This window comes from Camellia sinensis, chromosome 2 (genome assembly GCF_055761805.1).
Source record: "Camellia sinensis isolate YWXY chromosome 2, ASM5576180v1, whole genome shotgun sequence".
NCBI classification, from domain to species: domain Eukaryota; kingdom Viridiplantae; phylum Streptophyta; class Magnoliopsida; order Ericales; family Theaceae; genus Camellia; species Camellia sinensis.
This window is the reverse complement of record NC_138962.1, coordinates 161,723,771-161,734,734: the sequence shown is the minus strand read 5'-3', so window position 1 is coordinate 161,734,734 and position 10,964 is coordinate 161,723,771. Positions and strand designations below refer to the sequence as shown.

The following is a 10,964-nucleotide window of genomic DNA, read 5'->3' as shown; positions in this document are numbered from 1 at the left end:
TTTTGGCTTTTCAGCATTTCGTTTCTAGGGCATGTGATTAATGAAGAGGGTATATCAGTTGATCCCAGTAAGATTGAAGCCGTTGTGAATTGGCCGACGCCGACCAACGTGTCCGAGGTTCGTAGTTTTCTGGGTTTGGCAGGTTATTACAGGAAGTTTGTGAAGGACTTCTCAAGGATTGCAGTACCATTGACACAACTAACCAAGAAGGGAACAGCATATGAATGGACCGATGATAGAGAATCAACCTTCCAAGAGTTGAAGACGAGGTTAGTCACAGCACCAGTTCTTATACTCCCATCAGGTAATGAGGAATTTCAGATTTTCAGTGATGCTTCACATAAGGGTTTGGGTCGTGTATTAATGCAAGAGGGCAGAGTTATAGCATATGCATCTTGTCAGTTGAAACTTCATGAAAAGAATTATCCAACCCATGATCTAGAGCTAGCCGCTGTGGTGTTTGCCTTGAAGATTTGGCGTCACTACTTGTATGGAGCCTCTTGCCAAGTTTTTACAGATCATAAGAGTTTGAAGTACTTGTTCACTCAAAAGGAACTAAATTTGAGGCAGAGAAGATGGCTTGAACTATTGAAGGATTACGACATGCAGATTCAGTATCACCCAGGTAAAGCAAACTCGGTAGCCGACGCATTGAGTAGAAAGTCAGTGGGTAGTTTGGCATGCTTAGCCATGATTTCAACAGAGCCGACTATTATTGGGGAGGTAAAAGTAAGGCAAATGGAGGACAAATTTCTGAAGAAGATAGCCGACGAAATCACCACCAGGCCGAGGTCAGGTTACACCCTTGAGAATGGAGTGCTTAAGTTTGAAGGAAGATTGTGCGTGGCCGACGTCCCAGAATTGAAAGGAAAGATTTTGCAAGACTCTCATGGATCCAGATTTGCAATTCATCCAGGGAACACCAAGATGTATCAAGATGTAAAATAGACCTTTTGGTGGCCGAATATGAAAAGAGAGATAGCCGAGTTCGTGTCTCAGTGTTTGTACTGCCAACAAGTGAAAGCGGAGCATCAGAGGCCGGCGGGACTTCTCCAACCTTTGCCGATTCCTGAGTGGAAATGAGAAGACATCTCCATGGACTTTGTGATTGGTTTGCCGAAGACACAAAGAGGAATGGATTCGATTTGGGTTATAATTGACAGGTTAACTAAGTCAGCACATTTCTTGCCGGTTAGGACTTTGTTTAATGCTGATCGACTTGCTGTGATGTATATGTATGAGATCGTTAGGCTTCATGGTGTGCCGATGTCCATCGTGTCAGACCGAGATCCGAAGTTTGTTTCTAGATTTGGTAGCGTTTACAAAGGGCTTTGGGGACCGAACTGAGGTTTAGTATAGCTTTTCATCCCCAGACCGATGGCCAAACAGAGAGAACAATTCAAACGCTTGAAGATATGCTTAGACTATGTGTATTGGATTTCAAGGGAAGCTGGGAAGAGCATTTGCCATTAGTAGAATTCGCTTATAACAACAGTTATCAAGCTAGCATTGGCATGGCGCCGTATGAAGCACTGTATGGAAGAAAGTGCAGATCGCCGATATGTTGGACTGAGGTAGGAGATAGAGCTTTGATCGGCCCCGATTTAGTTCAAAAGACAACCGAGAAGATCAAGCTTATCCAACAGAGAATTAGAACCGCTCAAAGCCGACAAAAGAGTTATGCTGACCAGAGAAGAAAGGAGTTAGAGTTTGCAGTAGGGGATCATGTGTTCCTGAAAACCTCGCCGATGAAAGGGGTTTCAAGATTTGGGAAGAAGGGTAAATTGGCACCCCATTACATTGGACTGTTTGAAATTCTTGAGAAGGTTAACCCGGTTGCCTACAGGCTTGCTTTACCACCGAGATTAAGTCAAGTTCATAATGTGTTTCATGTCTCGATGTTGAGGAAGTATATACGGGATCCACTGCACGTGATTGATCATTTTGGGATTGTGGTTGATGAAGTCCTAAGCTATGAAGAGGAGCCGATGCGCATTATCGATAGACAAGTGAGGCAATTGAGAAATAAGGCAATACCGATGGTGAAGATTGAATGGAAAGAGCATTACGGCAGGGATGCTACATGGGAAATGGAAGAAGAAATGAAAGTCCGATACCCGGAGTTATTCTCAAATCAAGGTAACTCAAGTTTGGGGACCAAACTTCTTTATGGAGGGTAGGATGTAACAATCCTCACGCTATCCTAACCATACTCATATGCATTCATGTGATTCTGTCTTATTAAGCTTGCATTTCAAGTCTTGTCCTTATTCGCTTAAGTGTTACAGTATGTTTTGTACTTTGCTTGGTGTGAGTTAGCCGAGGTCATCTTTAGTCTAGAACTTCCTTGGAACCACTTTGTTTGACCTCCACCTTCGCCCTGACATATTGGCCGAGATGTCATTATCTAGGCCGAGGTGTTCATCACCAAGGCCAAGATGTGTATTATCTAGGCCGAGATGTTACCTTTGCCCCTAAGTGATCTTGCCCTGGAGTGGTACGACCTAAACCAAGGTGTGGCACATCTAGGCCAAGGTGTGGCACAGCTTAGTCAAGTGTTGTCCTTCCTAGCCGAGATCATTGTTCCCTTGCTTGCCGATGCCTTGTTATTAGCCGAGATCATTACCTGCCGAGGTGCCAATGCCATCTTGCTTGTAGAACACACTTTGTCATAGTCTTGTCTTGTCAAGTCAGTCACCTTTTTTAGTAGAGCCAATCAGCCGATGCCACGTGTCCCAGCAGAGGGTTAAGTCAGTGACTGTCGAGAAAACAGATCATTTTGTATCAAATCTTGCCTTGTAGAGAGAGAGGCTCTAGGAGGAAGAAGAAGTCTTAGAGTGAGAGAGTAGGCTTTCGAGCTTGATTCCTAGAGATCAAACCATTGGATTCGTGTACTGAGGTTAGATTCTTGATTCACTCTTGTTGTTCTTATTGATCATCTAGCTGCATTGCACAATCGAACCTGTTCTGCACGTTATGCATCGATTTAAAGTTGGTTTTAGAAAGAAAAAGTAGTGTTCATGTGTTTTTGAAGGAAAAGTCTTGTTTAATCCGAAAGTTAGCATTAACATTCATGTTTTTGTGTTTGTTCTCACAAGATCCTTGAATATGGGTACCTAGGTCCATGTTTTCGATCTCATAGCATGAAACCCCAGATTTTTGTAATGGCAAATTATGACCTTTTCATTCATCTTCCTCATGTTCATGTTCTTCACGTTCATCATGTTCTTCAAGAGAGGGAAACCCAGATTTTTTTCCCGACTTCATTTCTTTGAATGTGGCCATCGAGGCTTGTAATTCTGGTACAACAGAGATGCTGAGTCGACATCGGTGGCTTGTAAAGCCTTAATCCATCCATGCTTAAAGCCACAGTTCTCACATCAGGCAACTTTTCCCTGGTCTTTTCAATATTGATTTTTCGTCTGTTGAAAAAGCCTTCCTCATGAGCCTGCAATCGTATCGCCTTTTTTGAAAAAACACTCGTCGTGTCCGGATCGCCTATAGCATGATCAATCAGGCATTGGTTCACTTTGTCTACGACGGCCGGGTTCATCGCGCCCGCCGACTGCATGTCAGCGGCCCTAGCTCTTCGCACCTCACTATCGGCCTTATCCACACGGCGCTTCAAGTTCCGAATACGCCCATTTTTTTGCTCAATTTCTCTTTGTGCGGCCCGAAGGCGCATGCCAATCTTATATGAGCTGTAAAGTCCTTTGACCGCCCCATGGACACCTTCTCTGAAGACTTCGTAATCACTCCGCCCAATCATGGATTGTTGCACTTTGGGTGGTGGAAATATTTGCCGAGTAAACTCCATGGCCACGTTCGGATCACGGATAATTGAATCTGCTTCGGTCATTGGTTTGTTCCCAATAAACACGAAAAAACTTAGAGGACATGGTGACCTTCTCAGTTCGTTTCGTGCTGAGGCCTGTGCACTCCCAACCCTTGAGCTCCTTCGTTGTTGCTCCCCCCTCCTTAGCGATTTTTCTACCTCGCCCCCTCTTGGGGACTTGCTTTGACATCGAGGGGATCGACGTCTCTCTCGCTCCTTTGACGCCATATTTCCCGTTTGGGTGAGTTTGCCACTAGCTTCATCGTTCATCTCTATGTCCAGTTCTGCTAATGTTTTTCCTTCGCCTCTACTGTTGAAAAACAATTTTTTAGACATACGAGCTTGCTCAGGTCGACACAATGCTCTCTTAGCTTTCACACTCTGAGAAATGTCTATTTAAAGAGGCCACAGGCCCCATAAACGCCAAGCTATCCCTCCTTATGTATTCGGCGGTGACGCTAAGTGGTCAATTAGGGCAAGGGTAGATTTATTAATCTATTTGGCTTACCATTATTTAGCCGAATCGATAAACTGCCCTACTTGACCACATGGACTTGTTTTGCTTTCTGTTGAATTCGGTGATGACGCTAAGTGGTCAACTGGGGCAAGGGCAGAATTATTAATTTATTTGACTTATCATTATTTGGCCGAATTGAAACACTGTCCCACTTGACCACATGGACCTTCTTTGTTTTCTGTTGAATTCGGCGGTGACATTACGTGGCCAACTGGGGTAAGGGCAGATTTATTAATATATTCAGTTTATCATTATTTGGCCGAATCAAGACACTGCCCCACCTGATATGGACTTGCTTTGTTTTCTGTTGAATTCGGCGGTGATGCTAAGTGGTCAACTAGGGCAAGGGCAAATTTATTAATCTATTTGGCTTATTGGCTTATCAATATTTGGCCGAATTAAGACATTGCCCCACTTAACCTTTGTTGAACTCAACTTATTTCTTTTCGCTTAGTTATGCGGCCCATTCATTCATTTTTATTTCGGCGTAGTTCTGTGGCACATTTTAGTTCACACTAACCAACAAGGCATAATCAACAGAATGAACATTTTCATTAATAAGCTGCACAAGTACATTTGTCACTTTATACATGAAAATGGGCGTAATACAAAAACTAAACAATATAACGGAATCAACAAAAACAAACAACCAAGTAACAAACAAAAACAAAGGTAAATACAACTATTAAGGAATCGACCGATCAAAAGTCAAACTCCTTTAGATCGGATACCAACGGCTCAACTTCTAACTGTTTGTAGGGAATCGGCTGATTAAGAGTCACCTTGGCGGCCACCAAAGCTTTGAGCCAGCCGTGCTTGAAGCCTTGATTTTCAAACTTCAAGGCTTCGTCTGCATACATTTCCTTGGCTCTAAGCTCTCCAGCATCAAACGCTTTGGCCACATTTGCCTCAACGAGCTTCGTAGCCTTCTTCTCCACCTCAAGATCAGTCTTCAGTTTTGCAATTTCCTTTTGGGCTGACTTCAGGGAGTCATCTATCAAGTTTTCCATCTCTTCAGTGGCCTTACAGAATAGGTCGGCATGTTGAGCTTTCTCCTGTTCAGGAATGACCCTCGCTTGCTCTTCTTCCGCTTTCCTGGCTTTGGCGTCGGCTTTCGTCCTTTCCACTACCAAGTAGGCTATAGCTTTTATGGCCTTGCCTTTCTCCTCTTTAAGCTGGCTTTCAAGAATGTCGAGTCTCTCTACGACGTCGTAATGACGACGATTGATTTCGACAATCGTTCCCTCCGCCTAACAAAAGCAATGAAGCAAAGGCACTTTAGTCGACTTGATAAATGAAAGTTCTATTTATTTGAACTTTCCAATATAGCTAACTGCATCACCAAAGTAATTGAGACCACATCCAGTTCAGCACAGAACGCAACCCTGTCTGCTAGAAAAGAAAGCGCCAAAGCCACACTTAGCGCCATAACGGGATCTTTGATGGCCAATCCATTAATGAGAACCGGCGTACTCTTCATCTGTGGTTGGATGATGAATGGCTCGGTTGAATCATCCATGGACGGTGTCACCATCCTTGGCCATTTATCCATCGGCGCATCTGATAATGTGGCAATGGTCTCGGTAGGGCGTTTCTGCCCTACATGCTCAGCGCTTGAGACTTCAGTCTGCTGCTTTGTAGGGACCAAGTCGGCCACAATCATCTCGCAGGCCATCTCTTCTGGAGGAACCTCGTGGGAAGGAGTTACTTGGCTCCTCCCAGTACCACCGACTTGTTTCCTTACCGTCATCCTTTCTGTATTTATTTTTCTCGCAAATTGTGCAAGGAATTCTCCACCCATCTCTTTGGCCTCAGATTCGGCCCTAGGTAAATCTTCCAAACCGGTGAAGATGTCATCCTCTAGAGCGGATAAAGTTACTCTGCCAGAAGTGGGGGGATGATTGGTATGATGGTTAGGGCTGATATGTTCAAATGCTAATTCGATCTTTCTGTTAAGTTCCTAGTCGTCTGCACGGCCCTTTGATTGTGCGTCTTCGCGACTTGATTATCGGCGTCAAAACCCTCGACACTAACATCCCTTAAACATTTGTAGCTGGGGAATATAAGTGTAGTAAGTTGTTGTTCACCTCTCGGCACAGGGATCTAATCTATAGCCGAGAAAGTGGAATCGGTTGGGTCGTACTTTAGCAAAACGTGAGCGACACGCCCTTGTGCTTAAAGATTTTCACGTCCTTTGTAATTAAGAACTGCCTCTACTTGGTTAACAATGGCTTCGTCTGCCGATGTTAATGCTCTTTTTAAATCGTTGCTTGCACAGCACAAAAATAACACGCAGCATATAGTTTGTAAGCCAAATAACTTATTTAAATCAGGATAACGATTGTATTCAGCCACTTGGCTCGCCGTTTTGCCTTGGCACTAGGTTCAGGCAATCTTCTTCCTCGTTGAATTCCCAATTGCCTTGGACGACGACCAAGACATCGTCAACCCTTTTGCTAGAGTTGGTGAGCATGGTCACCAAGTGGTGATCTACGTCCTTGGCTCTCAGAAAGCAACGACCCTGCTGACCAGTTGATTTCGCCATAACGTAGCAGTGCCAAATAGCTAGGATTCCTAGGTTAAGCCCAAGTGGGTGGTTCAATTCTACTATACCCATGATTATTCGGTAGAAGTTCACATTAGGCTGGGAGAGGAGTAGTCCCCAATAATATAGAACTATCTTAAGAAGATGATGGAAGGGGAATCGGACTCCGCCCTCAGCGATTGACAAAAGAGGAAATATGATGGTATTCATGTCAGCCCTTTCCATATCCACTACATTGTCTACGACAAGGGTTAGTTGGATGTTGTCTGGGATTGAAAAATGACGACTGAAGGCTGTGACTCGCTCCTCATAGAGGAGAGCTTTCAAATGCTTTGCCATTCAAGATGGAATAAAAATAAAATCTATACTAAAAAACAAAAACATGCAGGGGACTGGAATGAGGACAGAACAAGAAGAGAAATGAGAACTTACAGGTCGAAGCGAAAGATGAACAGTGGGGAACGAAATTGCAAAAATCTGGAAGGAGGAAGTTTGGTGTGAAGAATACCAAAAGAAGCCAAGGGCCTTTCGATTCAAAAATATACGGACGGACAGTTTTCAAATTGCATTAAATGAGTGTCAAATACGAAGGGACGAGAAGCTGTAATGATTTCATATCGCGTCTGTTCTGACGAATCAGTGCTAAAAAGAGTGCAACCGTCGTGTTTCCACCTTTCAAAGGTGTTCTGTTTGATTTGATAACCGAGTAGTATGCACCAATTAACCAAACATGCCGACCGGAAAGACCTTACTCGGATGCTTGCGGGGCAATTGTGGGGGCCGAAATAAAATGAGCCGTATATAAGTCAGCTCAAATTAGGCTTTACCCTTGAGACGAGATTGCAGAGAAGATGGATGAAGATGAGTTAGTCTGTGACCGGATCCATTTGAACAAAGCCGTGACCGAGTAGAACCTAGCTCAAGGGCCGAATAGGCCACATATCCTATGGAGCGTTTGGGGGCCCAGTTGTAAGGGAGAAGTGTGCACAATAAGAGAGTGGGCCCTTGGAGAACAGTATAAAAGGAGGAGCATCAGCCAAAAGAGAGGTATGTGAGAAAATAGTGATAACTTGTGACTAAAGTAAACTTGAGTGATTACTAACTTGCTCGTAGGAGTATTGATTCCAACATCACCGACCGGAGTGTTTGTTCCTATTTCAGGTATCATCTCGAGGATCAAGGGAGTCTGTTAGGATTAGAGAGTATTTCTAAACCCTTTCACTACACATTATTTCCCCTAAAAAATAAGGTCATTTAACCTTTCTTGACCATACCAAAGGTTTTTAAGTTATGTATATAATGTAGTATTCCCAAATAAGGTTTCACATACTAATCTATAACAAAAATTTCCGAATTATATGAAATATAATCATATGGAATAAAACAAGCATCTTGGATACCATACTAAGCGTGGTTCCGAAATAGAGCGAAATGTCATATTTAGAACAGAAACGTATCAAAGTCAGAACAAAAGTATATCTTGCAGAAATTCATTAGCCTTATGTAAGTAACAGATGTTGGGTTGTACTCGTCTAGTATTAAGTAGTCATACAGATCAGAGTAGAACTTTACATACTTCTGTTGAATTAAGATTATCGTTTTTTACAATCTTTCTCATACTATTATTTCCAAGTGGTGATTCGATTTCACAACAGATCTACGCTTTATACCATCTTATTACCTTTTGGTAACTAAGATTATACTCATATAAGTAATTCAAATTACATTGTCTTCATACTTATTCCAATTCTTAGACCTATATAGATATATTCATTTACTTTGATCAATTGTCACGTGGTAACTTAGGGCTAAACTTTTAAATTTCTCAAACAATTACAATTAGCCAACTAAATTCTTATGTTCCCAAAATGTTCTTCTAGAAGTATACATTTATCATTCCAACAAAATTCATTTTCTTATTTCCCATTACGCTTTTTTTCTTCTGTTTAACACTAGAGTTGAATTTCTTTACAATGAGTTAGGCTTTCTAAGTTAGGATTTAAGATATAAATTCAATTATGTATCCATAAAATCATAATTTCATTCCTTTCTAGCCACCACTCAGATATGAAATCACTATGTCTTTTTTTTTTTTAATGTCTATATTTTTAACTTTATAGCTTCGATAAATTCCAAGTGTTTCTCTTCTAATGTTTTCAACGTGATCTTAATTGATCTATTTTCCAAATTGTTTTAAGTCTTAATCTCATTCTTCTAATTCAGACAATTTCAGATTAAGTGTCAAATATCCAAGTAATGTATCCTAACTTTATCAATTGTTCATGTATGAATATTACTATGTCGGAGTAACATAATATCGTTTCTTTCAATGTTATCAAATGGCTCAATAATGATATAATTTTAGTAAATTGGGTCATACATATTTGGATATTAAGTAGGAAAATTTTCATTAGCTTAAATTGTTTAGTCTTTTATTTAGTAGAGCCAGGAGGTTAGAAGAAGCGAAAAATTTTGTATTTAAGATGCCTTGTAAACCTGATGCGATTGGTTGGGCTACCTTGTTGAGTTCATGTAGAGTTCATGGTAACATAAAAATTGGGAAATGGGCAGCAGAATCTCTACTAGAACTAGAACCACAAAACCCAGCTAGCTATGTCTTGCTCTCGAGCATGTATGCTGCTAAAGGGAAATGGGACAAGGTGGCTCAGTTAAGAAGACAACTAAGAGATACGGGCATAAGAAAGGAACCGGGATGCAGTTGGATTAAATATAAGAGGAGAGTACACATTTTCTCTGCTGATGACAGGTCAAGTCCATATTCAGATCAGAACTACGGCAAGTTAGAGAAGTTGTACTGTAAAATGATAGAGGAGGGTTATGTGCCTGATATGAGTTCTGTTCTCCATGATGTTGAGCTGTCAGAGAAGATAAGGATGCTTAACCACCACAGTGAGAAGCTTGCTATTGCCTTTGGGTTGATTTTTATTCCTTGTGGCTTGCCCATACGAGTGGTCAAACCTCAGAGTATGTGGGGACTGCCACAATCAAGGTTTTGAAAAGCAGTTGCGGTGGCGCGATGGTAGTTGCGGGGTGTAAAGGTCATAGTGTAATGGTTGCAGTAATTGAAACTGTGATTTTTATTTTTATTTTTTACACTATTTGAAAAAAAACCTATCAATATGCATACATATATATATTTTCAGAATCACATTTATTGGGATTTAAAATAAATTTTGATCAATTTTTGTTAATTTTTAAATATGATCCAATATATTTCATATTTTCAAACCACTATAAAATGAGTTTTTTACATTTTATTTCAATAGTTAATGATTTTAAGAATAATTGATTTTAAACGTCTACAAATTATTTTTCACCAATACTTGAACTAACTGAATAAAAAATATTCACAATTATTAAATGAATGGATTATAAAATAAAAATTGTGCCATAAATTAAAAATATATTATTATAAAGAAAAAAAATTCATAAAAGATTTTTTCTTTGAATTTAGATCACTTGAGTATTTGTTCTTTTTTTGTAAGCTTTTATTTTATTTTTTTTGGGAAAAGAAAGCTATGCAGAATATTGTAAAATGGTGTAACGGTGTCTAACGAGCCGTTACGGCCGTTACGTAACACCGAAACAGCTGTTATAGCGGTCATAACAGGTGAGGGTAACCACCACAACCATTACTAGCGACGTTATGTAACGATTGCAATCATTTTTTAAAACTTTGGCCACAATACAACTAAATTCATTTCGAAGATCACCCAGAGAAAGATTCTTGTAAGAGATTCTGTTTGGTACCTTTTATTTAAAGATGGAACATGTTCATGTGGTGATTTCTGGTGAGAGATTCTTGTAAGAGATTATGTTTGGTACTATTTATTTAAAGATGGAGCATGTTCTTGTGGTGATTTCTGGTGAGAGATTCTTGTAAGAGATTCTGTTTGGTACTATTTATTTAAAGATGGGACATGTTCATGTGGTCCACATGAACATGTTCCACCATGAACATGCCCCATCTTTAAATAAATAGTACCAAACAAGGTGTTACAGAGGGCACAGAGACAAATCTTTGAATCACGCAAGAGGCTTTATTT

General features: G+C 40.7%; 1 pseudogene; it reads left to right on the top strand.

The window, feature by feature from the left end:
* The first annotated feature begins 9,380 nt into the window (after positions 1-9,380).
* Positions 9,381-9,914, top strand: LOC145819199 (putative pentatricopeptide repeat-containing protein At1g68930 pseudogene; annotated as a pseudogene).
* Positions 9,915-10,964: the final 1,050 nt, after the last annotated feature.